Here is a 24,869-nt window from a genome sequence, read left to right as displayed (position 1 = left end):
AAAGTCAGAAAACTTTGCTAAGAGAAGCACAAGCAAAGCAAAGGGTCTTATCTCAGTCGCTTTATTTCAGATGGAAGCATAAATCATATAATTTACTCTGTATTGATTTACAAGGAGAAAAGTCCAAAATCAATTTGTGCCTGAGGTCAAACACGAGCCAGCGGGGCAATCACCTCCGACGTGGAGCAAAGGGAGAAAACATGAGGAATTTTATAGGAAGTGACTCAAAGTTTGAGTATTAAAACAATCTGGAGCTCAGATCGAATGATCGGCCAAATTAAAAACATCAAAGAGCCGCAAAAGTGAAACCAACAAACGAGAAGTGATGATCTCATAAACTGAACAAGAAACATGAAAAAACCCAAAACTGTTACTACAGTATGATTATTATTATTGTTGTTACACTGATTCACTGGATAATGATTTCTTTCTTTTTCCCACTATAATTAGAAACTAACTTTGATTATTTGGATGTAAATCATCCAAACTTACAGATTGATCTTTACCTTTATTACTAGACAAAATCCAAACAGTTCAGAACTTTCGTTATCATTATTATTATTATGGTGACATTTTATAGGGGAATTAACCATCGTCATTAAATGATAATTGAACAGTTAAACTCTTAGATTAGAACTTCACTGACTTGAAGTGTCGGGGCTTCTAAATCCGTAGAAAAATGCTTTGGGCTTCATCCTGAGTCCCCCTCTGCGCGGGCGTCAGATGGTGTGTTCTGGAGGTGTGCGTCCGCACCGAGGGTCATTCTGGTCAGCGGCCTTCTAAGTGGCATCTAACGTGCCGCGGAGCTGGAGTGTAAAGGGTCACCGATCGGGTCGCTGCTAAACAAAGTTCATCACAGGTCGTTAACACTGAATTTCATTCGTCCGGTGCTGCAGCTCGGAGAGACGGCGAGCTTCAGGGCGGAGGACAGGACGCCATCAAGTCTGTGAGTTCAAACAAAAATGAGGAAAGAAAAAGAAAATGACTTGTGTTACCAGAGTGTGAGAGAAACCTTATCGTACAGGATGAACTGTTGAGCCAGGATTCAACAACCAAAGTTTTCTCATTTCCAGCTTCAGGTGGTTTTGGTTTGAGCCTCGTTAACGTATCAGGTTATTTTACTGTCTTTCATCAAATCATTTACATGTTTTTCACATGATGAAAACTTCAAGAAAACAAACTTTGGTCCCACACTGAGCGAGTCTGATGTTTCAGATTAGAGAAGGAAGCCAATCGAGTCGTTTTAGATTAATAATCATTTTACTTTAAACTTCAGAAACCAAACCGTCATTAATGATTTACGGCTGTTGTTTAAGACCCGCGTTCAGCATCTGTGTTTGGTTTCTAATATTTTATCTTTGTTAAGATTTTGAACTTTGACTTCAGATAATGTTGTGGATTATTTTCAGAGTATTAAAGTTCAAATTGAACATTATTTGTTTGACTTTGTTACTTTTTCAGAGGTTTGTTACTTTTTTACACTATTGTTTATTTTTCCAGATTACTGTTACTCTCTTAAATAGAATCTGTTACATCGTTCAGATTCATTGTTACTTTGTTACTGTTACACACTAGAATCACCTTTAAAATGGACTATTGTTTCTTTGTAGCTAATATTTTTGAAGTAAAACGGCTCAGACTGTATAAAATGATTAAAACACTGACTGCACTGTTTTTCAGCTACATGGCGAACGTTAACTTAAAGATGTGAGTGAGCGTCTGTCTGTCTCACTGTGAGCTCTCGACGCAGCTCGTTTGACTCGTTTTTATTGTTTTATGTTTGGTTTTTTAAATGCTCGATTCATTTACCATTCAGCTGCTTTACACAAAATAAAGAAATCACAATTTTCATATTGTTGATGGAGCAAACCCAGAGACAGTGAAAGACCATCCACCAACCCCCCAAAAACCTGCAGCTGCTTTGGTTTTTCATTGAACTGACTGGTGTTTATTAGGCTGATGAATTTGAACCATTAAATTAAATGGGCGACCGTGGCTCAGGGGGGTTGGGAAGCGTATCTGCAACCGGAAGGTCGCCGGTTCGATCCCTGGGCTCTCTGTCCTGGTTGTTGTGTCCTTGGGCGAGACACTTTACCCTACCTACCTCCTACTGGTGTTGGCCAGAGGGGCCGATGGCGCGATATGGCAGCCTCGCCTCTGTCAGTCTGTCCCAGGGCAGCTGTGGCTACAACAGTAGCTTGCCTCCACCAGTGTGTGAATGTGCGAGTGAATGAATAGTGGCATTGTTAAGTGCTTTGGGTGCCTTGAAAAGCGCTATATGAAATCCAATCCATTATTATTAAGAGTTTTCAAAATCCTGAATTTAGCCCATAAACTCTCCTCTGAGTTTGGTACTCACTCTCATTTCAAGTCCGAACTGATAATGTAAAAAAAATAATTGATTATTTTTACTATTTCAAAGGTCCCCGATTTATGTTTTTAATTTTCGTGGCTGAATTTTATTGCTTCATTTCCCTTTTTGATAAAAATACAACACTTTAAACTGTGACTTCCAGGTGTGTAAGGATGTTACAGTTATTAATGCCAGCGTTGTGTTTTGGGGGTTTCTGTGTGAAAGCCAGACACTGATGTTGATGTTTTGTGAAATTAACCAAAAAGGTTTGAAGTTTTTATAATGTAGTCGTTCACGTGAGGTTTTCCACTCGAAGAAGAAAATAATCCACAGTTTTCATGAGTGAGTTTTGCAGAATTAGAAGCAGAGTTTATGATCTCGGTTTTATTTAAAATTAAAGCGAATGATTAAAACCCTCAAACAACCTTTACAGCATCAGCAGGTCACGTGAGCACAGACCCACCTCAGGTCGAGCTCATCGTCACTAACACGAGCACTGAGACGGACAGCTAACAGCTAACGCTAACAGGTTGTGTCACATCGTTGTTGTTGTTTATGACTGACGTGTGCAGAGCTGCAAACACCCGGATGGGTGTGCAGCTTTTTAAAAGATGACAAACCCCCTCGAGGATGAGAAACGCCACGAGGACACGAGGAGGAGGCGTGCTGGTAAGAAAGCACCGCTATGACACTGATTTGTTTCAGGTGAACAGATGCTGACGTATTGAGGAGACAGTTTTTAGTCTAATTTGCACACATAGAAGTTATTTCTGAAGCGATGAAATTTTGTTGCAGAAAGAAACTTCTTTAAACTGAATTTTGTATTTGATACTTTTTGTATGTGTAAAGAAATCCATGAACTTAAAAACGTAACAGCTTCAGATGGTTTTAGTCTTTTATCTCATGTCTCAAAATATCTTCAGAATCAGGAAAGAAAAGTCAGAGCTGGAGGAAATAAACTTCAACACAAGTTATTCTGAATCATAAACGCATTTCAGGGTTTAAACAGAGCTGGAAGTGTTGGTTTGTTTGATTAGACACCAAAGATTCTGCCTGTCAGGATGTGGTGATTTCCAAGCAGCCAGTGAATGCAGCACTGTGTGAATGCAGCAGGTAAAATCATGTGGAACAGTGCAAACATTAATCTCAGGTAAAGTCTGAAAGAAATGAAACGGTTCAAAAATTATTTTGTTTTATTCTGATTTTCATTTTGAAATTTGAATATTTAAAAAGTTGTTTTTGGTGAAACAAAAAAATAAAAAAATTAACCAACTTTAAGAAAATGCTGATTTTAAAACAAACAGACTCCCCAAAACTGTCAAATGCTAATTTGAACCTTTTCTCTTTGCAGAATTCATGTAAAATATTGTTTTTACCCTTTTTATTTATTTATTTATTGTTTTTGTGGGCGGAGCCTGGCACATCTCCACCTGCAGACGTTCAGTCATCGTGGAAAAAAAACTGTTTTACCTGTATTCAGCTTTATCCACAGATATCAGGAGGTTACTGTATGAATGCAGAAGATTTTTTACTGAAATGTTTTATATTTGTTTGACTTTTTCATAGCTGTTAGTGAAACAGGACAGTGCTGGTATTTAAAAAAAAAACACTGAAATGTAATGAAGTTAAAAAATATTAATCTGCAACATAAAACTTTAAAAGTTTAAATGTTATGTACACACAATTTACAAATGTGTTCATTTATTAAAGGAACAATTTAAAGTATTATATGGCAGAAATTATTACGAAACATTTTGTAATTTTTATTTCAAAAGTAAAACTAAGCTGTTAGCCAATAAAATGTATTTTTAATGTATTTATTTTAATCTCTCAGGAAAATGTTGGTACTTAAATATTTAAATGCAAAAGAACGGTTTGCACACATTCGTTTTCAGACATCAACGAACCTAAAAAGGCAAAACTGGAAAGTTAATTTTCTGTTTTGTTTTTTTTAATTACGTTTAAAATTTTAGAAGTGTAACTTTTTTTAAACAAAAAGGAAACGGGAACTAAACTGGCATAAATGGAAATAATAATAAGGAATCTCATTTTTTTTTTTTTATACATCTAATAAAATTTTGGCATTAAATGTGATTTTGAATAAAGACAAAGACGTCCTGGTGACTGTTCTTCGTCTTCTGCAGAGAAACATTCAGAGCTGATGGAATCAGTCGGGCAGGATTTTAGACTTTACAGCACACAAGAGGAATGTAGAGCAGCCAACCAACCAACCCCCCTCCATCGCACACATACGAATGTAAAACAGCACCAACACGCTTTAACCCCATTAAGACGCGGCTTTAAATAACTTCCTGCTCCTGTGTTTTGACAAATGACTCACTTGCTCACAACATGATGAAAAAATACCCACTCGGTCGTTCTTTGATACTCAGTATTTACACATATTGTGTCATTTCTACTCATTTCTATTACTGTTGCAAAACAGTAAAGAAGAAGCAGGTTTCTGCTCATCAAACATCAGATTTTGTCTTCGGTATTCTAACACAGATGTTTCCTCTGGTTTTAATCATTTGCACGTTTTCGTAGTTAAGATAGTTTATGATCAGAAGATGTAACAGCAAAGAGAAAGCAAGCTGATTGATTTCTTTTAAAGGATTAACAAAAGGCCATAAATTGCTTTAACGAGCTGTGATTGTACCAAACATCCTGGAGTCCTCCAATCTCTAAATTTAACACCTCAGACCTGCTCTAATGGCACGATTAGGCTCCCGTGAACCTTAAATTTGGTCATTAAACTCCTAATCTGGGAGATTTCAGGCTTCACTTTGGTCTTTCCAGATCACGTTTGGTTGTTTTGACACGTAAAGTTGCTCGTTCTGCGTCACTTTTAATCTTCGTGTCACTATGAAAAGTTTACAGGGCTTCGTTTCCTAAAGCAAAAAGGTTAAATGCGCGTTTGAGCGGCTTCGACACGTCAGTTTGGTTTTTTCTGCCAGCCGTGTTTTCTTTCGAGCTTTCATTTGTTGGAGTTGAATCGCTCGCGCGGCGGTCGTCGGGTTTTGGCAGCGACCGATGGCCTTGAACTCTCGGTGGCCTTTTTTAAGGGCATCGACTTGCACGGCAGCCAAAATGCAGCAAAACTGTTCTGCTGTATTTTCAAACAAACAACGCAGGAAATGGGGAAAAAAAGCTCTGACCCGGGCGGCCGCGGCGCCGCTCTCACCCCGCCCCCTGGTGAAGATCGCGTGCAGAATCTAGGCAACCCTGAGCGTGCTGAGGGAGCGCTCGCTGTTGCGATGTGACCTTCCGTTCCCTTCGCCAAACAGCCTGTCGATGTGGGGGCTGCCCGACTTACCGAGCATGCCCAGTAGCGTCCGCAGCGTTTCGTGACAACACTAATAGTCTGCATGGATCACTGGCACGCAGAGTCACTTCTAATTAGAATTATCTCAATCTTCTGCAGGATTTCAGGCGTTTTTTCTCTTTTTTCGTGGAGGACCGCCACCTGAGTGGTCCACCCAAGTGCCAGTTTCCCCTCTGACTCCGCCCCCTGCTCCCTCCCTCTGAACCGTCACTCGCTTTCCGCAGCCCGGCCTCCCTCCCCTCCCCCCAGCTTTCCTTTCCTACTATGAAACAAGAAAACACAGGAGGGGGAGGAAGGGGGCGATCCTGACCCGCTCTTCATCCTCACCTCGTGGCTTCACACTCTATTACCTATGCGTGCTTCATCTCGACCGCGTGTTTGCTGCACGTTCCTCGCCCTCCATCCATCGTTCCTTCCTTCCCGTCTTATGACCGTCTGCTTTCACGCAAATGTCTGCAGGTTTTCCAGACGTACAGTTAAAGTCAGCCGCCTTCCCTCCAGCTGACCCTCTCCTGAGACGTCAGCCATTTTTAACCCACTTCCTCCATCCAACAGAGGAAGGCAGCAGGGAGTCGAAATCAGAGAGGAGGTGAAAAGTGATGGATGTCGCCTCAACCAGCTCGGATTATAGCTGGTACCTCACCGAGTAACTAAAAGTGGGAGGAAAGGATTCATCCTCTGCCGATTAACTCTGTTTCTTTAAAACCACCTTCATTTGTCCGGGTTTAATCTCCGTTTCCTTCCCCGACACCCTCCTCTGAAAGGAAAGCACAAAAAGCTGCAGGGCTCCAGCTTTACGAGCAGGAGGTCAAAGGTCAGAGTTTCACTCAGAAAACACCTCAAACAGACAAATAGAAATCTTCACAGCTCCACTCAGGATGAGAGAAAACTGCGAGAACGCTGGACAGTTTCAGACGAGTCGAGAGCAAAAGTTCAGACAACTTTCTCTGATTTTTACACCCGAAAAGCCGAAGAGTTCAGGAGGGAAGGCGAGGCCGGATTTTAACTGTCCGCCGACAGACAGACGGACGGGCCGGCGGGGCTCAGACAGGCAGGGAGGGAAGAGCGAAGAGACAGAAACGAGAAGAAAGCGTCAAGCCGGGCAGACGGCCGGTCAGTCAAAGAGACAGAGAGACAGACAGGTGTGTGCAGCGATCGGACGGCGAGATTTAAACAGGCAGGCAGTCAGACGGACAAACTGCCCAAGAGTTAGACGGACAGGCCGAGAGACAGGCGCAGGTAACGCTTCGTCAGAAACACGCCGCAGATCTGAGAGGCTTTTTTCACGTTTGGGTCTGAAACTGTCCGAGGTTTCAGGTAGCAGCGAGCGTGGGGGGCGGGTTTTTGTTTCTCGTCTGCAAATCTGTGAAATCAGATTAAACATGTTGAGTTTTAAAGGCTGATTCTGATGTCTGCTGATATTGTGTATTTGTCTCACTCTCAGCAAATCCCATGAAAGCAGCAGACCCACAGTAAATGTTCGCTACACCACCGTCTAATAGATCCTCTCATCCCTCTGCACCGCCCAGCCCCGCCACTGTTAAAGTTTCACCTCAGGTCACCTCGGCTTGCTCGGACACCGTCGCCAAAGTGTTTCTGAACCATCAGCATCATCCAGGTTTCCATCTTTTCCTTCCAAAGTCCAACCGAAAGCTCTTCTCCTTCTTTCTTTAACTCTTTAATCTCCACGTGGAAGCAAAGTGGAATCAGCTGCTGCTGTCTGACTGAAAGCATCAGGAGACGTCTGTGGCAGAACCTGACGTGTTACGTGGAGGTCAGAGGTCGTGTAGAGGACCCAGCTGCAGGATGCTGAGGCAGGCAGGTAAAATCAAAAAGGTGAAACCCACAAAAACACGAAACATGAACAAGACGGTAAAACCAGGAACTAAGCAGGAGACAGTCCTCCTGGATCACTGAAACAGCTGTTTTGTATTTCCTGCTGTCAAGCAGGTTTTACACTCGCGTGCATCGTGACGTGCTTGTTTCTGGCTCCTCATCCTTTTATAATCCTTTAGTAATAATTCACCTTCCTGTAACATGTAACCAATCAGACTGCCGGGACAGACGGGCCGACATGCGGACGTTTCCACAGCCGAGCGGCTCCAACAGAGGACATGCAGCGGTTTCACTGAACCTGTCGTCACATCAGGAGGACTCCCTCATGCGTCACCTACAGTGAGATCATGCTGGCACACCAAAACTCTACCAGCGCTAAACGTCCGAACAAATCCTGGAACGATTTCATCCCGTTTGTTCCAGATTATTGGGAACTTTCTGAGAAAGGTCTGCTGGTAACATGGCGGTCGGTTTCACAGCTGCTGAAGGATGGTGAGGGTGATGAAGGAGAAGCTCTCCACAGAGGAGGCAGCGGGACGTGGAAACTGTATTTGACCAACAGATTTGGTTTTTTGGCTGCGTGTAAAGTCGTGAATGGACGTTATTAAGCAGAGACTCCAAAGATTCTCTGCTTCTAGCTTCTCAAATTGAACATTTCATTTATTCAAAAATGTGATTGAAATTGTGGATTTTTCACTGGCAGGTCATCTGCCTCCATCATCTGAGGTCTTCCTCTTTCCTTCCTGTGCGGCAGCTCCCCTCTTCACATGTTCAAGTTTTATTATAATGATTCATTGTTAAATAATTGAATCATGGCCATAAACACCGGGCTAATTTGTAATAATAAAAAGGTTTTGTTCCACTTTTTCACACAGAAACCGACATCAGAAGGTGGATGAAGCAGGAGAACATGGTGTGTTTGTAGGGCAGGCATCACAGAGGAGACGGAGCAGAGGGGACGAAAGCAGGACACGGCTGATGGAGTGTGCAAAGAGAGGAGGTGGAGGATGGTAGAGCGGGAGGATGGTTGGTTAGTTGGTTGGAGGGGGAGGATGAAGAGACACGATAACAGCAGGAGGGAAGAAACAGCAGATGAGATGAAGACTGCAAAGACTCGCAGGGGGAGTAGAAGGTTCATGGAGCTGGCATTTGGAGGACAGGAGCAGGCTAACGAAGGAAAGGTGAAACTGAGACTAATGAATGAAGGGGGGGGGGTGAAGTCACGAGCTCGCCCTCAGTGCCCGTCGGCCTCCTCAGGCTCGATGATTATTGACGTGTTTCTGAAAGAAATGCATCGTGGGAAATGTGGTCGAAACATGGCATGAAACTGTTCTAAGATGTTTTCTCCAATAAATAAATGGAAATGATATTTATTATGGAGAGCAGTAAGTGCAAGCCAAGGACACAGGTAACAACTTCTAACACTGTAAACATTGTGTGTATATCATTTATTTCAAGGTTCAAGGTTCTTTATTTGTCACATGCATAGTTATACAAGTATAACACACAGTGAAATGTATCCTGACACGCTCCTCGACATGTGCAAAAACATGGGGGGTAGAGGATAACATTATAAATATATATATAGTATATACATTGGGTGAATGTGCAGTAGAAGCAGCAGCAGGTGAATTCTGTACATTAATATGAATAGACATCTGACTATTTTACAGAATGGACAATATAAACATATTTAAAGTTAAAGGAAGTTAAAGGAATTGAGTGTCTGGAGGAGAGTCTCAGTCAATTATAGATGATGTGAGATGGCGGTGTGTGTGTGTGTGTGGGGTGGTTTAGGGCCTGGATGGCTTGAGGATAGAAGCTCTTCTTGAGTCTCTCTGTCCTTGCCCGGATGATGCGGAACCTTCTACCAGATTGTAGAAGTTGGAACAGTTTGTTGCCAGGATGGGACGGGTCCTTCAGTATCTGCGCTGCTGTAGTCCGGCATCTCCTGGTGTAGGTGTCCTGAAGTGGGGGAGAGCAATCCTGCAGCAGCGTTCTGCTGTACGGATCACTCTCTGGAGAGCTTTTTGGTCCTTCACACAGCTGTTCCCGAACCACGCTGTCATGTTCTGTGTGAGGATGCTCTCCACAGCGCCTGTATAGAAGATCCTGAGGATCTTTGGAGAGACCCTGAACTTCCTTAGTTGTCGGAGGTGATACAGGCGCTGCCTAGCCTTCTTGGTCTGCACCTGAATGTGGGCAGCCCATGTCAGGTCTGAGGAGATGTGGACACCAAGATATTTGAAGGACTGCACCCTCTCCACTGGAGCTCCATTGATGAAAATGGGCTTGTAGTCTCTGTGCTGACTCCTTCTGAAGTCCACCACCAGCTCCTTGGTCTTGCTGACGTTCAGCTGGAGGTGGTTGTCCTGGCACCATGATGCCAAATTCTTCACTTCGTCCATGTAGGCCGCCTCATCGCTGTTGGAGATGGCACCCAACACCACTGTGTCGTCAGCAAACTTCACAATGGTGTTGGAGCCGTGGGTGGCCACACAGTCTGAAGTGTAGAGGAGTAGAGCAGTGGGAGAGGACACACCCTGTGGTGCTCCTGTGTTGATGGTGATGCTGTCGGAGACACACCCACCCACCCTCACCACCTGAGTTCTGCCGGTGAGGAAGTCCAACACCCACGCACACAGACGGCTGTTGTACTTTGTACTTTAATAAGATCGATAGTTCCTTTGCACTGAACGGGACTGTGTATGACTTCGTTGTGTTTTTTCAAAATAAAGATTCTGATAAAAACTAAAGGATGTGGAGGATTAACGAGGTAAATATATCAGAGGACAGATGCTCAACCTGAGGCGGGAATATCAGTCCGCTACAAACCTCTGCTCAGTGAACGGATGTCTTTATAGAAATGTGTTTTTAGGGAACGTGGGTGCACCGTGATTGGCCCACCTGTAAGTCCGTCAGCTGTTTGAACATGTGAGCGCAGGAAAGCATCAAAAACATTAATAAAAAAAATTAGAGACAGCTGTGATCGTCATCCAAATCCCAGCGAGGCGACAGGCGGTGCCGACATCCAACGGTAACAAGAACCATGAAAAGTTCCTGTGAGAAAGAAACGAGTACGAGGAAATAAAAAAACCCACAGCGAGGACGTTTCACAGCTGCAGAGAGCGCGCACCCCAGAGGAAGCTTTGAGGTTTTATTCATTTAAGTAAGTGATTGAAGTAAAAGCACCGCCTTCCTCGACCTAAACACCGACGCTTTTGTTCGTGAAGGAGCGGCAGGTGTCCAGACCTGAACCTCGACCTCTGGGGCTTTGCAGGGCCACCATCCACCCCGAACACCTCCAACTCACTCGTCCACGATAGCTGAAATGTGACGTCTTTATTTTAACTGTATTTATTCCCATAACAAAGTGTCTCACTGGGATGTTTGAGATCAGCGGCGTGTTTAACCTGCAGAACCTGACGGGTCATCTTTGGACGTGTTTTCACTGATTAGCGGTAACAGATGACATGATTCACTTCCTACATTTTTATTTCTGTATTTTTATTTCTGCACAAACAAACATGTCTGACTCTGACCTCGAGCTACAGATCACATGACCCTGAGCCAAGGGCTTCCTCACTCCTTCATCTTGCTTCGTCTTCATCGGCTTTTATTGTCCTTTAGAATCATGTTTTTATCATTTCTGTTGTTTTTCACATGTTATTTGTACTGTTTTTGTAACTTTGTGGCTTTTATGAACATCCCGGTTCAGTGTTTCCACGTCTGTCAAAGCACACTTGTATAAATAAAGTTATTATTTACTGCTGTTGTTATTGATTTGGGGAGAAAAGGGAAAGGAACAGGAAGTGATGGGAGGGCGAAGCAGAGCTGTAGGAGAGAAGGAGGAGGAGGAAAAAGGAGGCGAGAACACGAGGATAGAGGAGTGAGAGGAGGAGACGAGGAGGAGGTGAGGCAGGTGGGTAAACCAGGATCAACTAAAGGCCTCTGTGCTGGAAGAGGGCGTGGCCAGCTTGACCTTCCTCTGCGCCCTCCTCTGCCTCCACCCCCGTAGAGCCCCGAGTGCTCATGGGAACTTTCTGCAGCCAATAAGAGCTCACTGGAAACCAGCATGTAGACCAATGAGATCCTCTGGAAACCACTGACCCTTCCTTCACTCGTCCTCCTCCTCTTCTTCGTCCCCTTTTTCTTCTTCTTCTAAGTATTTGCATTCAGGCCCGTTGCGTGACCACTAATCACCTCAGAGGTCGAAGCGGCTCGAGCAGCTGGGCGCCGTCCGCCGCCGCCGCAGCTCTGATCAGCTGATCGGCTCAGCTTGGCTTGTGGTTAATAATGTCGCGGCAACGGCGAGATGTTTCGCTCCGAAAGGACACTTCCCCCTGCCGCTGAGGGGTGGTGCCGTCTGAGAGGTCAAAGGTCACAGCCAGGGGTTAGGCGCTGCGGCAGTAAACACGACTTCCTGTAAATGTTTGAGGAGAAGCTCGTGAAGACGTCGAACTTTAAAAATTTCATTTTATATCCATCAGGTTCACTTCAAACTGTGTGATGGGATGTTGGCACGCACAGGCTTCCATACATGGAAACACGCACATCCTGATTTTACATCCGAGGACGTGACGCAGAATAAACACTAATGCAGTTTTTTTACCTGAAATATTCATCAGCCATGACTGTTCCCCCATGAACACACAATCTGTGTTTAACAGCTGTGTTTTACACACAAACACATTTATTGGCATTTCAGGGTTTGCAAACCTTAAAATAAGCACAGCTACATTAAAAACCACTTTGATACATTTACTAAATACTGGTTTTAAACCAGTGGTCTAACTGGGTCACTGTGCATTCATAACGTAACACTAAAGTATCATCGATTATTAATGAGCTCGTGAAATGAACGGAAAGCATCCATCCAGCCTGCGTTCACTTTAAAAATGATAATTTTATATGAATTCAAATTAGCAGCTAAAACCTATAAAAGTTTTGCAGATCTATTTTAATTTAATTTAGTTTAATGTGTCATTCTGTGTGTTTGTTTCTGATTAGAATTTAATTTTTTGTGGTTTTTGGCTGATTTTTTTTAAATAATTCTAAAATGTGCTTTAGAAATAAATTTCACTTTTAATTAAATTAAAGTAAAAACAATTATTGGACTTTATATTCGCATATTTTTAGTCATTTATGTAAAATGAAAAATCACTGATGGATTCTTTAAAGTTATCTTAAAAATAAAAATAAGATTTTTTTTGTTTATTTTGGTGAAACAGGAAGCCAGGAACAAGTCCTTTACTTTTTCTTTTACAATATGAATATTAATGCAAGTTACAGAGTGGTTTGTTTTTGCAGAGTTTTTAATGTTATCCTGACACAACATATAATAATGTAATAATAATACTTTCCTGTGTCAGCAGCGGCGTCTCGGTGTGATGACAGGAGAGCTGTTCTTCAGCTGTGAACAGCACAAATCTGTACTTTGGTCTTTTATTAATCAGCCTAACAAAAAGAAACAAATAAGCAATAACATTAATAATAAAAGCCTCGCAGGTCTGCGGAAAACGCGCAGAGCGTTTGATCGTTTTGCGCTGTTCTCGGTTTGAGAATTTTATTTTCTTTTTTCTTGGATCCCAGCTGACTTTTTACTTTCTTTTTCTTTATTTCCTGGTTTTTATAAAAATCATTTTATTACTTTTTATAGAATAGTACCCTTTTTTTTCTTTAATTCAGAATTTTCTGAGGGTTTTATTTTTTCCGTTTGAGTCTCGAGCGGCTTCTTTGTCTTCGGAATAAAAATGAAACGTGTTTCAACTTTTTTTCTCCTCCGAACAACAAGAAAATAAAGAAATCTATGTTTCCTTTAAGAGTGCGAGAAGCAGCTGCCGAGGCTGAAGTCTCAGTTTGGAAGCAGGAAAACAAACCTGGAGCCTCGACACGGAGATCAGGCTGTTTGTTAAACGTCTGGAAGAGAAATAAAAGCTCAAGTTTGAGACTTTTTAAAAAAGGAAACCGTAACTTCGTCCGTCAGAGTGAGGAGACAGAAACGCAAAAACACGGACGGCACAGATATTTTTTAAATGATTTAGTATTATTTAGTTATTACCGGAAAAAACGTGTTTTTAATTTTTAAAAAAGATGATTTTGATTTGATTTTTTCCGTAAAATAAAAAAGAAGCAGCAAAGAGTCACAGTCAAGTTACCAAAGTGGAAACTTTGATGGTTTTCCTGCAGTGAGCAGCACTGAAATCAGCCAATTATTCATGATTTTCACTTTAGAATAATAAACTGTCCGAAGGACAATTATGCATATGCGATTATGAATATGATTAAGCAGCTAAAACTTATTAGCTGATGGAATAATACTTTTTAATTAAGTTTAAATTACATTAGAATTAATTAAAGTTTGTCTGAAGAGCTTTTTATACGTTTTTAAATAAATAAGTTTTGAAGTTTCTCCTGTTTGAAATTGTATGTTTGTGTATTTGCATAATTGTGCAAAGAAATAAATTCTTTAAAGTGACAAATCAGAAAACACGTTTTTGTTTCAGATAATAAATAATAATGATGAACATTAAACAGATATTATAGCTTCCATGAGACTTTGTCTGGAATAAAACACAGTTAAACTTTAATGTGTTTTTTTTTCTGTTAACCAGAAAAATAAATCAGAACTAATAAAGTTTTGAGCTCATGGATGTGAACTTTATGAAAACAGTTTTCAGAGAGTTTATGAAGCTGTGAGCAGGCAGGCAGACAGAGGTGAGCTTAGCTGATCACATCCACAAGCACCAAAACTGACCACACTGATCAGTAATCAGATTACAATGACAACAGTTAGAGTGTGTGTGTGTGTGTGTGTGTGTGTGTGTGTGTGTGTGTGTGTGTGCAGCTGTAATCAGGCTGTAGTTATGATGCTAAAACAGAACATTGATCATGATGAATCTGAACTTTGCTGCTAAAAACATTTCTAAAGTTTATTAAATTATAGATTAACCATCAGAAAGTGTGAGTACATAAACAAGTGATGGAAGCAGCATTTATATTATTTACTTAAAAGAAACAAAAGCATGCTGTGGTATGCTAATAATCTTCTTTTAAAAGTAATTTTAACCTTAAATAAAATAAAACACTACCACATGTTTATTACTGTTGCTTTACATTTATTGGTGTATTTGTTCAGACGGAGACGCTTTTAGCTGTTTTTATACAAAGTTTCTCGATTTTTAATCTTTAAAAATGCAAAAAATCTTTGTTGTTTGTAAGAAGGAGGAAGAATGAAAATAAAGGAGCAAAATGCACAAAAATAAATAAATGAAAAGCAAAATTAAAAAATACAACACACATGGGATTTTATTAAAAGCAGTCCAGACGTGTTTTAATTGTAACACTCGCTCTGGGAAAACTGACAGACTGAAAGTAAAAGTCATTTCACCAAAATGCTCTGAAGCAGCACATGAACGGACACGTGTTGGGACTTTTATTTTGTAGGAGGCGTGTGGCTCTTGGCTCCCGGTGGTGTCGGGCATCGTGTCGCCGAGGCTCATTTTAGTGACACTGTGGATGAAAACAACATCCGCCGCGTGCCCAAACTGCGAAGACGTTGCTGAGAATTAGAGGATAATTAGGCAGAAAAAAAACGAGCTGACCAGCGGCCGTTTGCTCACATCCCATTTCTTCTCCTCAGCTCAGCGTAATCTGAGAGGACGCCCCGGGCTGCACTTTACAGTTTGAGACGAGTTTAAAGAGGGGAGGAAAAAAACCCAAATACAGCAACCTGTTATCCAGCAGGACTCGGCTCAGTGAAAGCAGTGTGTGCAAACATGAGGCCGTTTGCTGCCTGCAGCCATGACACCAATCTGTGACTGTAATCAGCCCACACCAGAGGACTGATCGGTCCCATCCAGCCTCACGCCAACGTAATCTTCCCTAAAAGTGTGCAGACACCCATATGATGGATGTCACTCCGATATTCCAGCCTTAATCTGCGGCTCTGACAGCTTCCACTCTTCTGGCTTCATTCTTCCCACCAGATGTTGACCCTGCAGCGAGGATTTGCCCCCACGGATGAAGGAGTTATCCCTTAAACTAAAAAACAGGCTGAGCTTCCAGGTCTGAAGACGGAAGACTGCGTTCTTTTAATGCCCAGCAGGGGGCGACTCCAGAGCATATCCGAGTGTATAGAAGTCGAGGAGAAAATGAGCATACTTCTCATCTTATTAAAACAGTTTCCTGACGAGTTTATCGTCTCGCTCTCTAGTTTCAGAGAGCGAGACGATAAACTCGTGAAGACAAAACACAACGTGAAGTTCACTTTGTAAAATATGATCACATTAGAGTCAACACGGACAGTAAATTTAGGGCTGATTTAGGGCGGGGCTACCTCCTGACTGAAACACCCTGAAACTGCAACAGCATCAAAGGTCAAACGAGAGGTCATCATTTAGGTTAGTTTGCATAAACCTCATGTCGGAGCTCTAATCTGCTGACTCAGGTTCACAAACGTCATTTGTCTCCTCTGTAGAAGAATTACGAATTATGTGAAGTACGAGTTATGAAAGGTTTATTATGGGGCAAATTCTGTGAATGTTTGATAGATTTTTATCCAGCTCGACTGCTCATTCTATACATGCATGTTTTATAAAAACACTGAAATCAAATCAAAATGAACTTAATTCTACAAAATAACTGCCCGAAAAACAACCCAGAGCCATTTCAAGGCTGCTGCCTCTACTGCAGGAAGCAAAGCCTGCCTCATAAACGCCCCAAACGCACCGCAAACGGCATCTTCCTCCTCCATGAAGATCTTTTGAAGGAGGAAGTCATGGACAGAGACCAGACAGTGTTTTAACATGGGAGTCTATGGGGACGGACTCACTGCTGCCTCTGCTGGACATCAGAGGAACTGCAGGGTTAGGGACTTCCAGCTTTGTACCAGGCAAAGTTCGACTTTATGATTTTTGTTAGTAGCAACACAGATTGGAAAACGTGAATGTGGCAGGTTTCATAACTGATCTGGTGATAAATGTGTTGTCCAACAATATTCACAACTGAGCATCAGCTTACATCTACTTCAGGTTCCTGTCTCTTAGCCACGAAAGTCTTCATCTTCAAAAAATGTGGCGATAAAAACGAAGATGAAAAAGATAAAAGAAGATTTGTAAATATCTCAGATCTGCATGGTTTGACTTTAAGTGGAGCGGTTCCCTTCAGTTATGTGGTGCAGATGGAGGAAACATCCACAGCACACCGACCGTTAGTGAACAGGATGCAGCTGGCACACAGCATCACGGGGCAGATGGTGGAGGAACACTAAGCAACAGGGCTGATGGGAAATGTGGTCCTAAATCAGAGAGAGGAGGACCCAGAATACAGCAAAGGCTGCAGGCTGTTTACAAACCCACCAACAATAAGATGCATAAAACAGAATCATGTCGAAGGTGTTTCCAGGTGTAAGCGATGATTAAAAGTCTTTGAAGGATCGAAGCTAACCCTAAGTCGTTTGCTGTCATGGAAACAGCAAATCCCCTCCACCCAACCCCAACCACCATCTTTACTGAGCGCCACTAGCTTGCTATACACTTGCTCCTGACCTGTGCCAAGACAAAGGCTTACAGGTCACTAATGTTAGGCACTGCTGAGGGATAAAGGTCTTTAATAAGCCTCACAGTAGATATAGAGTTTAGGCTTAATGGACGAGGGAAGGAAACAGAGGGGAAATACACAAATACCTGTGGCATCGGTCCAAAAAGGGAAGCATGTGTGACAGCACATGTGCTCCCATCCACCTGTTTAAGGCACATTTTTAGTCATGATGGAAAACGCCCAAAATTTCACAATAAGAATTCCATTTTTCTCCTTTTTAAATCAGATGGATGAAGATGATGGAAAACTCCTTTAGCAGCAAAAACCCAAATCGGACACTTCCTGTAGCATTTTGAGATTTGCACAATGATAAGAAGGAAATAACTCCAGAGTCGCTCTGTTCATTATGTGTCTGGGATTTGTTGCTTGAACAGCTGTCTTTGGGTCATGAGCAGCACCTCAGCTGGGCTTTCACAGCGATTACTGTCGACAGAGCCGAGCTGTCCGACTTCCCGATACTGAAGCTGTCCATGAGATCAGCTCAGAGTGCCGGGAAGCTGTTCCTCAGTGAACTAGAGGAAGCTCACTTTGTATTTGTTACGTCTCATTTTAAATGAAACAGCCCTTCTGTCCTCCAGTTTTCCTTAAAAGGAAGCAAATTAAAACATCAGCATTGTGCTTAAGCGTGCTGATAGGCTGGTTTAGGATTGAGGCCGTCCTCCCTCGATGGCGCTCATTTCCAAACAATAACTATAGAAGCGTAGTTACAGCGTCAGTCACACAGGTGACTTCCTGTGATCGTTTGCATGAAGGACGCCGTCCTGTCTGCTGACACTCGCCATGAACTCCATGAGCTGTAGTGACACGAGCGAGAGCACGTCCGGGCCTGAAACTCAAAGCTTGAAGAATATCTGTGCAAAGACGTGGACTACAAGGGAAAACTGAGAATATGGTGGACGCACGATAAAGAGGGAAAACAGACACGGAGGTAAACAAGAGGAAAAGCAGGTACTGAAATATGTCTCTAAACAAGAAAAATATGAAACTGCTGGTTGGTTGATTAAATTGTTGACCATCTTCTACTCTACAGATGAGTGGGCGTGTCCAAACTGAAGAACCTTTGTGATTATTACGTTTTATTTTCCAGAGAGGTGCAAAGTTTGGCCTCTATGTCCAGTTATTGTTCATTATTTCACTGATATAAAAATATAAATAAATAAACATCTAAATATAATTTCACTAAATGTCTATTCTTGGATGTCTTTAGTCACAAAGTGAGATAAACATCCCTCCACCCTTCACTGTTCTCTCCTCACAGGTAAATTAACTTGCAGGTTCATTTCTAATAGATCCATATTTATATGTGATCCACTATAGATAGACAGAATGCTTCACTAAAGGCGGCAGCTCTATTGCTGGAAAAACAAACTAAAAACATAAATACATGAATACTAAAGAAACAAACGAAACGTGACTGGTCAGTAGTGACTGGAATAGACTTGACAGGACTGGAGAACATGGACCTACACACAGCAACGTGGAGGACGCAGCAACAAACAGGGGAAGACTGAGGACTCAAACACACCGGCAGGATAACGAGAGGAACAGGTGGAAACACAGCTGGGAGTAATCAGACATAACAGGACGTGAGACTGTCAAAGTAAAACATGACGCATGCACAGAGACACGGACGCTGAGACATGACTGACATGAAACAGGGACCGAAACTAGAAGCTAAAAACAACAAATATAACATGAACAGAAAACAATCACGAAACCATGAATAACAATAATCAAGGAATAATTAAACACACAGAAAACACTGGATCACAGCCGCAGTGCCGTGACAGGGATCCTCGGACTGGTCAGTCCTGATCCTGGTCTGTTTGTGGCTCACTGAAGGCTGTAGTTCATCACGTGTGTGCTGATTTCTCTTCATATTTCTTATTGCTGACACAGACTTTGCCTTCTAGCACTCTGATATGTTATAAAAACAACTAAACATTCCTTTAATACATTTGTTTTCTGGAAAATCAGGATATTGTTAACTTTCCTGCGCATTAATGAACTGAGGTCACCAACCTGCAAGTTGCTTTTAAACTAAGTTAAAATTGGACTAACAGACGTTCTGTTTTCTCTCATGTTGAGGTGAAGAAACCAACAATCACAGCATCATCAGCAAACTGGAGCCCGACACGCATTAGCATCACGAGCAGGTAAAGCTGGAGGTATGACCCAGCTCTGTGTGCTCAGTAAAGTGTGTTTGATTATAAAGACCACGCAGATGAAGCTCAGACCAAACTTCTTATAAAAAACTCTCAGACTTTTGCTTTTAGCGTCAGCGGGCCTTCAGGGGTCGCACGCCTGGAAACACCGACAGTAAAAATATTCCTTTGTTTACGGCGAGTCGGCGTAACCGGACCTATCGCTCAGAAGCTCGCCGCATTAGCGCAGCTCTGAGGGAACGTCGTATTTTCTGTTTACTCATTAACCTGCAGACTGGCCGGACTCCAGCACACAGGCTCACAGGTCAGCCAGGTTAGAGCCTCCTGAGGGATAATGCTGCCTGATAACAGGAGGCTTTACTGCCCAGCTTAATCCTGTGTACCAACATTAAGAGCTGCGTTTGGCCACAGAGTCCACAGCTGCATTAACACTGCACGACTCGAGGGGATGAGTCGGATTTTTGTTCGTTTATGGAGGACGGCGTGATGTTTTGTGCTGGTGGCGTGCGGCAGAAACAGGAAGTTGGCCGGTGTAAACACCTAGAATCTTTTTTTTCTTAAGATGAGCTCAGGGGCAGATTTGGTCACAAATAACTTTTTTTCCCCACCAACTAAATCCTCCAATGGAAACAGGATTGGAAACATTTGTTTAGCCTAGCTTAGCATAAACCCCAGCAGCACCGGGGAGCGCAGCGACTGATTAAGTCTGATATCTGAGTGAACTTCACACTCTTGGACCAGAAGCACATAAATAATGTCCTGATATGACACATTATTCAAACAGCTTCATACCCTGAAGTTTATCTGGTAATTATGTTAAACTACTGTTGAAGTGCCAAAACATGCAGTTCCTCTGACATCCACTGGAGGCTCCTGCAGTGACTCAGTCCCCACAAAGTCGCATGTTAGCAGAAATAAACATGTCGGGGCCTTCTGGAGCATTTTAATGACATCATCTGACCAATAATATGGCTGCAGTGACGTCACTGCACTAACAGGCCATCCGAGACTCTGAGCCCAGTTTCCTGAGTGAAATATGGGGATTTTATTTGAATGTTACTCGGCACTAATTCTGTCGGTTTAACGCTCTTACACAGTTTATAGATGCAGCTTGTTAGCTAACATACCTAGCATTAGCTCATGATGTTGTGGATCCAAAATGTAGACACAGAAAACAGGTGGGATTTTAAAAAGGCAGGAGTTTAATAAGGCTGCTCAGGGAAGTGGAGACAGCTGAAGACAACGGGAAGGAAACTAAAAGTAAGGCACTACTAACTATCAAAATAAAGCAGGGAGTGAGAAGTGATAACTAAACGGCGAAACGCAAACACACAAATGAACCTCATACAGGAGGAATAAGATGAGGAGGAATAAGATGAGGATGAAACACCGAGGGAGGAACTAAACTCAACCAGGATCTAAGAACGGACTAAAGTCTAAATACACGATAAAAGGAGACTACATGATGAAAATATTAACGGTGAGCAAACCAAGAATCAAAATATCTAAATAAGCAAAAATGGAAAGTCCAAAAACTCTGGGTCAAAAAATCCAGGAGCGTGACACTGAGGGGATTCACCAAGGCAAAGTATCAGATAAATATGGCTTATTTTGAACTGTGAATCATGCAAAGCTGCTCTGGATGTGGAAATGAGCAGCTGCCTTCTTCAAACTCCAAAGTACAGCAAAGGAATCTGCTTCATGTTTCTGAAAACGGGGTTAAAGAATGACGACTGAGCACTGATACTGACTTACAGACATCGTTGACTCTGCAGTGTGACGCAGGCAGCAGAGTTTACATGTCAGTGACTGTGACAGCACAAAGGAAACTGAAACTGCACGATCGACTCTGCTGAAACGCTTTCACCAGACAAACTTCCCGTTTAAACCTTGGCAGAGAAGAAAGTGGAGATTAGGATCTCACAGGCATTTCCTCCACAGCCAACCATATACTTGGCACAAGGGAAAACCCGAGCAGGCCAAATCCCTGGCGTGCTTGATGACATGTGATGTAATTGAGGTAACGACACGGCGTGGGAAGCGAGAGGAGGTCTTTGTGGGTCTGTATGAGAGCGGGAGGGGAGCAGCGGGAGAGGACATGGACAAGAAGAACAAGGAGAAGAAGAGGAGGAGGAGGAGAAAGGGGGTCCTGCTGGCTGGCTACCTCGACCTCTCCTCGGGGGTTGGGTGAAGAGGTTAAGCAAACAGGTCATCGGCTTTGACAATAATCGCGGCGGTGTCGTTCCTCGTCCGCGGGCGTCAGCGGGCATCCCAACGGCCACTCGGTGGCCTGTTGTTGTAGGAGCCGGGGAGGGAGTGACGGTGACCTCCTTCACCCCGTTACTCCCTCCATCAGCACCACATGAACATGGAGCAAACATTTCAGCGTGGTGGGCGTGGCCCGTTCTGCCACCTCAGATGGTTACTGTTATTCTTTTAGTCGGAACATTTTGTTTCCAGGAAATTTGCAACACAAGATGTTTTTAAAAATGACCAATTAAATCAGTATCGATGACCTCAGAGGAGGACTGTGCTTTTATTCTCACCCAGCACAGCAGTAGTAATAGTTGTAGCATTTGTAAGCAGCAGGTCATAGACGTTTGAGCATCTGCACCGTAAATCATAATAAATGATTTATAAAGCAGCGGATGTAAAAACAAACACGTCAAACACCAAAACCTTCGTCCTGCATGGAGATGACGTCTGTTGTCGCTCGCTTTAGCAAGAAAAGATCATTTTTGCAAGAAAAACCAAAGCACATTTCTACATGGATCATTGGGTTTCTCTGAGAACATCCAGCTTATTTCAGCAAGACGGTGCCAAACGTCACTCTGACAGCGAGCTCTGTATTTTAGGTCTGCTCACCCACTGAAGACATGTGGAGCATTTTGACCCATAAAGCTTCTTTAAGGCTCTTTAAGCGGTTTGGCTCGGTCCTGTTTAACTGAGCGAGGCTTCCTCTAAAACACGCTGTTCCCAAAGAAGCACGCCGGTGTTCCAGGTGGACTTTTACATGCTGGTGGGAGAAAACTTAGGGTGGTGGTTTACAGTGGAGTTTTGGGAAGTGCAGAGTGTAAAGACATATTCAGGGTCTGCTCTGTTCCTGGCAGCATGATTGATTCTGTTTTTTGATTTTGTGGTTTTTGTGATAAAGCCAACAGATCACAAACACTCGTGTCGCCTCTGAAGTCAGTGCACCACCATAAAAAGAGGCTTTCTATGCTTGTGACTCAGGCAAAGCCTCATGTGGAAAGACGGTGATACATGGTTGTGTGACAGCCAGTTAATCAACACATCAGCTCTTTAATAATATAATATTGTGTAAGTGAATCGAAGCATTGCAGGTCTGACTTTTCCGGTGCTACCCACATGGATTATTTCACCTCCCAGTTCAGGTTTTTCTTCTTCTATGACCTGAAAACGAGGTGCGCCAACATCGCCGCAGCAGAGGTTGAAAGCAGGATTGCAGAGCGTGTGAAATGTGAGATGGAAGCAGAGTTTTTAAATGCACGTCGGTGCTACGCTACACTGACCGGACCAACTTTGCTAATGGTCTCTCTGGCTTGTGGCCAACGCCGTTCCCCCCAGTAATCTCCTACTTTTCCCACTTTGCTCTTTAGTTTAGTTACTCTCCAGTGCAAGGCGTTCAGCCTGACCTCTGCCACCTGTCCTTTTATTCCTCCTTTTCCTGTCTTTCTGTCAGTTTAACTTCATCTACCCGCTTTTTTTTGGTCGTTTTCTGAGCACTGCATTGCATTAAGTTTGACCTTTTGACTCTTTTCTCACGTCCATCAGCTTCCTCTCTGTTTTCTTTCTCTGTCCATCTCTTCCTTTGTGTAATTGGGTCTGTTCGTCTCTGTGCTGCCTGAATGGAGGAGAGGTTTAACTCTTCCTGGATTAGGGACCCCTGTGGTGCAGTGACGGCATGAAAGACAGAGGAGAGGACACGCTGATGCTGACATTCCTGAGTTTGTCCTTTGGCTCATCTGAAGCCTCGGAAGGTTTACAAAATCTTTTCTTAAATTTTCAAGAACCAACCCAGAGAGATGGGAACAACCTGAAGCCCGGATTCAGACTTCAGCTTGAAAGATGGAGTAAAAAGTAGGAGCGGGAATGTCGATGTTGTGAGTTAGATCACAGCGTTCAGTGTTTTTCTTTGTTCCACTTAGTGTTCAGGGTTCAGCTCTGCCTCGGCTCAGCGGTTTCAGTAGTAAATCTGACCTCTGAGATGAAAGCCTCGCCGTCCTCGTCCAGCGGTCATGATAACTCTGTCAGGAATTTGTCCCAGGCGGGGCGGCGGTCACGCCTGGTCAAACCTCTTTGCTGGTCTTTCTGCTTGCTCTGTCACCGGCTCACTGAGCCGTCTCACCAACGCGAGCTGTTAAAGGCAGAAAATCACCCCAAATTAAGATTTACTCCTCCAGCATCAGTTACTGGAAGTGCTCGTTGTCATGAGGTCAAACTGCAGATATGATGCTAATAACATGAAATCAGTAAAAGACTGATCCAAGGTTAGCCTTTTCATTAATTGCAAATCAAATCAAATTCAGTTTGACGTCACACTCACTCATGCACAGAGATCATACTGCCAGGGCTGGAGCCCAGTGAAGTACAAAGAAGGCCTTTGACATGAACATGAATGTGTACTTTTCTTCTATCAGGAAGGTTTGGCAAAAGACGCGAACATCATCTTTCCAAACATCGCCCTGCACAAAGTTTCCAGTCTTAGCAGACTCGACTGCTGGACACAACAAGCAACTCTTATCGCTCGATCAAGTCTTGATAACAAATACTAAGTCTGAATAAACCCAAACAGGAAGATGCTTATTTGCATCCAGAACTAGTTTAGAGATACTGAACGTGCAGTTTGACCAAAAACCTGCAGGTCCTCTGATATCCACGTGAGACAGCAGTGACTCAGTCACAGACTCTTTGGTAAAATGCACAACTTTACAGCAAAAATACACATTTACAGCCTGCATAAGCATGAAGGTTTGTTTTTTTAAACTCGCCTGTTTAATCTGCTAGACGCTCCTGAACTGGACCCGTGTGATGGTTCTTGGATTAGAGGAGGGGCTCATTTAGAGTCATGTTTGTCACCTGGGCTGACTGATCGTCACAGCACAGGTCCAAACATTACATGAGTTACCGATGAACTAACAGCATATTTACCTTTTCTTTTCTTTATTTTTTAAAAATAAAATTCCTTGATATATAAGTGAAGTACGGGCTCTCTGTGCACAGACTGTGGATTAAAAAATAGTGATAACGTTAAAATCATGGTTTTCAAACAGAACTCCACAAACCAGTGAGTGATGTGTTTACTTCCATCTGTTATTTACAGTCTTATTTTTACAGTACATCACTCAAAGTTTAGTTTACTATTTAGTGACAGTTCAGGCTAACGGATCAGATGCTGAAGCACTCGACTCCATCACTGAAGCACTCCACCCTCATGGATGACATCATGGATGTCAGTCTTTAATATACAGTCTATGGCTGGACGAGTGATACACAGAAATAGGAAGTCATAATATCTATAGTAAAATATTAATCATATATTAGTATAAAAATATAATACAATTAATAT

At 42.8% G+C, this 24,869-nt stretch overlaps 2 long non-coding RNA genes across 3 annotated transcripts in view; one reads left to right on the top strand and one right to left on the bottom strand.

Annotated features, from left to right (window-relative positions):
* Positions 1-244: 244 nt before the first annotated feature.
* LOC120443238 overlaps positions 245-24,869 on the bottom strand; it is a 52,157-nt gene continuing 27,532 nt past the window's right edge. The window contains exon 3 of the long non-coding RNA XR_005615263.1: positions 245-944. This is a non-coding gene — a long non-coding RNA (uncharacterized LOC120443238). The remainder of the gene's footprint in view (positions 945-24,869) is intronic.
* On the top strand, positions 2,814-8,883 carry LOC120443237. 2 transcript variants are annotated; one of them, XR_005615261.1, is made up of 4 exons: positions 2,814-3,022; positions 7,123-7,500; positions 7,730-8,006; positions 8,390-8,883. It is a non-coding gene; the product is annotated as an uncharacterized LOC120443237 (long non-coding RNA). The 2 variants fall into 2 exon arrangements; XR_005615262.1 differs by lacking the exon at positions 7,730-8,006.

Source organism: Oreochromis aureus, linkage group 13 (assembly GCF_013358895.1).
Source record: "Oreochromis aureus strain Israel breed Guangdong linkage group 13, ZZ_aureus, whole genome shotgun sequence".
Lineage (NCBI taxonomy): Eukaryota > Metazoa > Chordata > Actinopteri > Cichliformes > Cichlidae > Oreochromis > Oreochromis aureus.
Note: the sequence above shows the minus strand (reverse complement) of the source record. Positions and strands in the feature narration are given on the sequence as shown.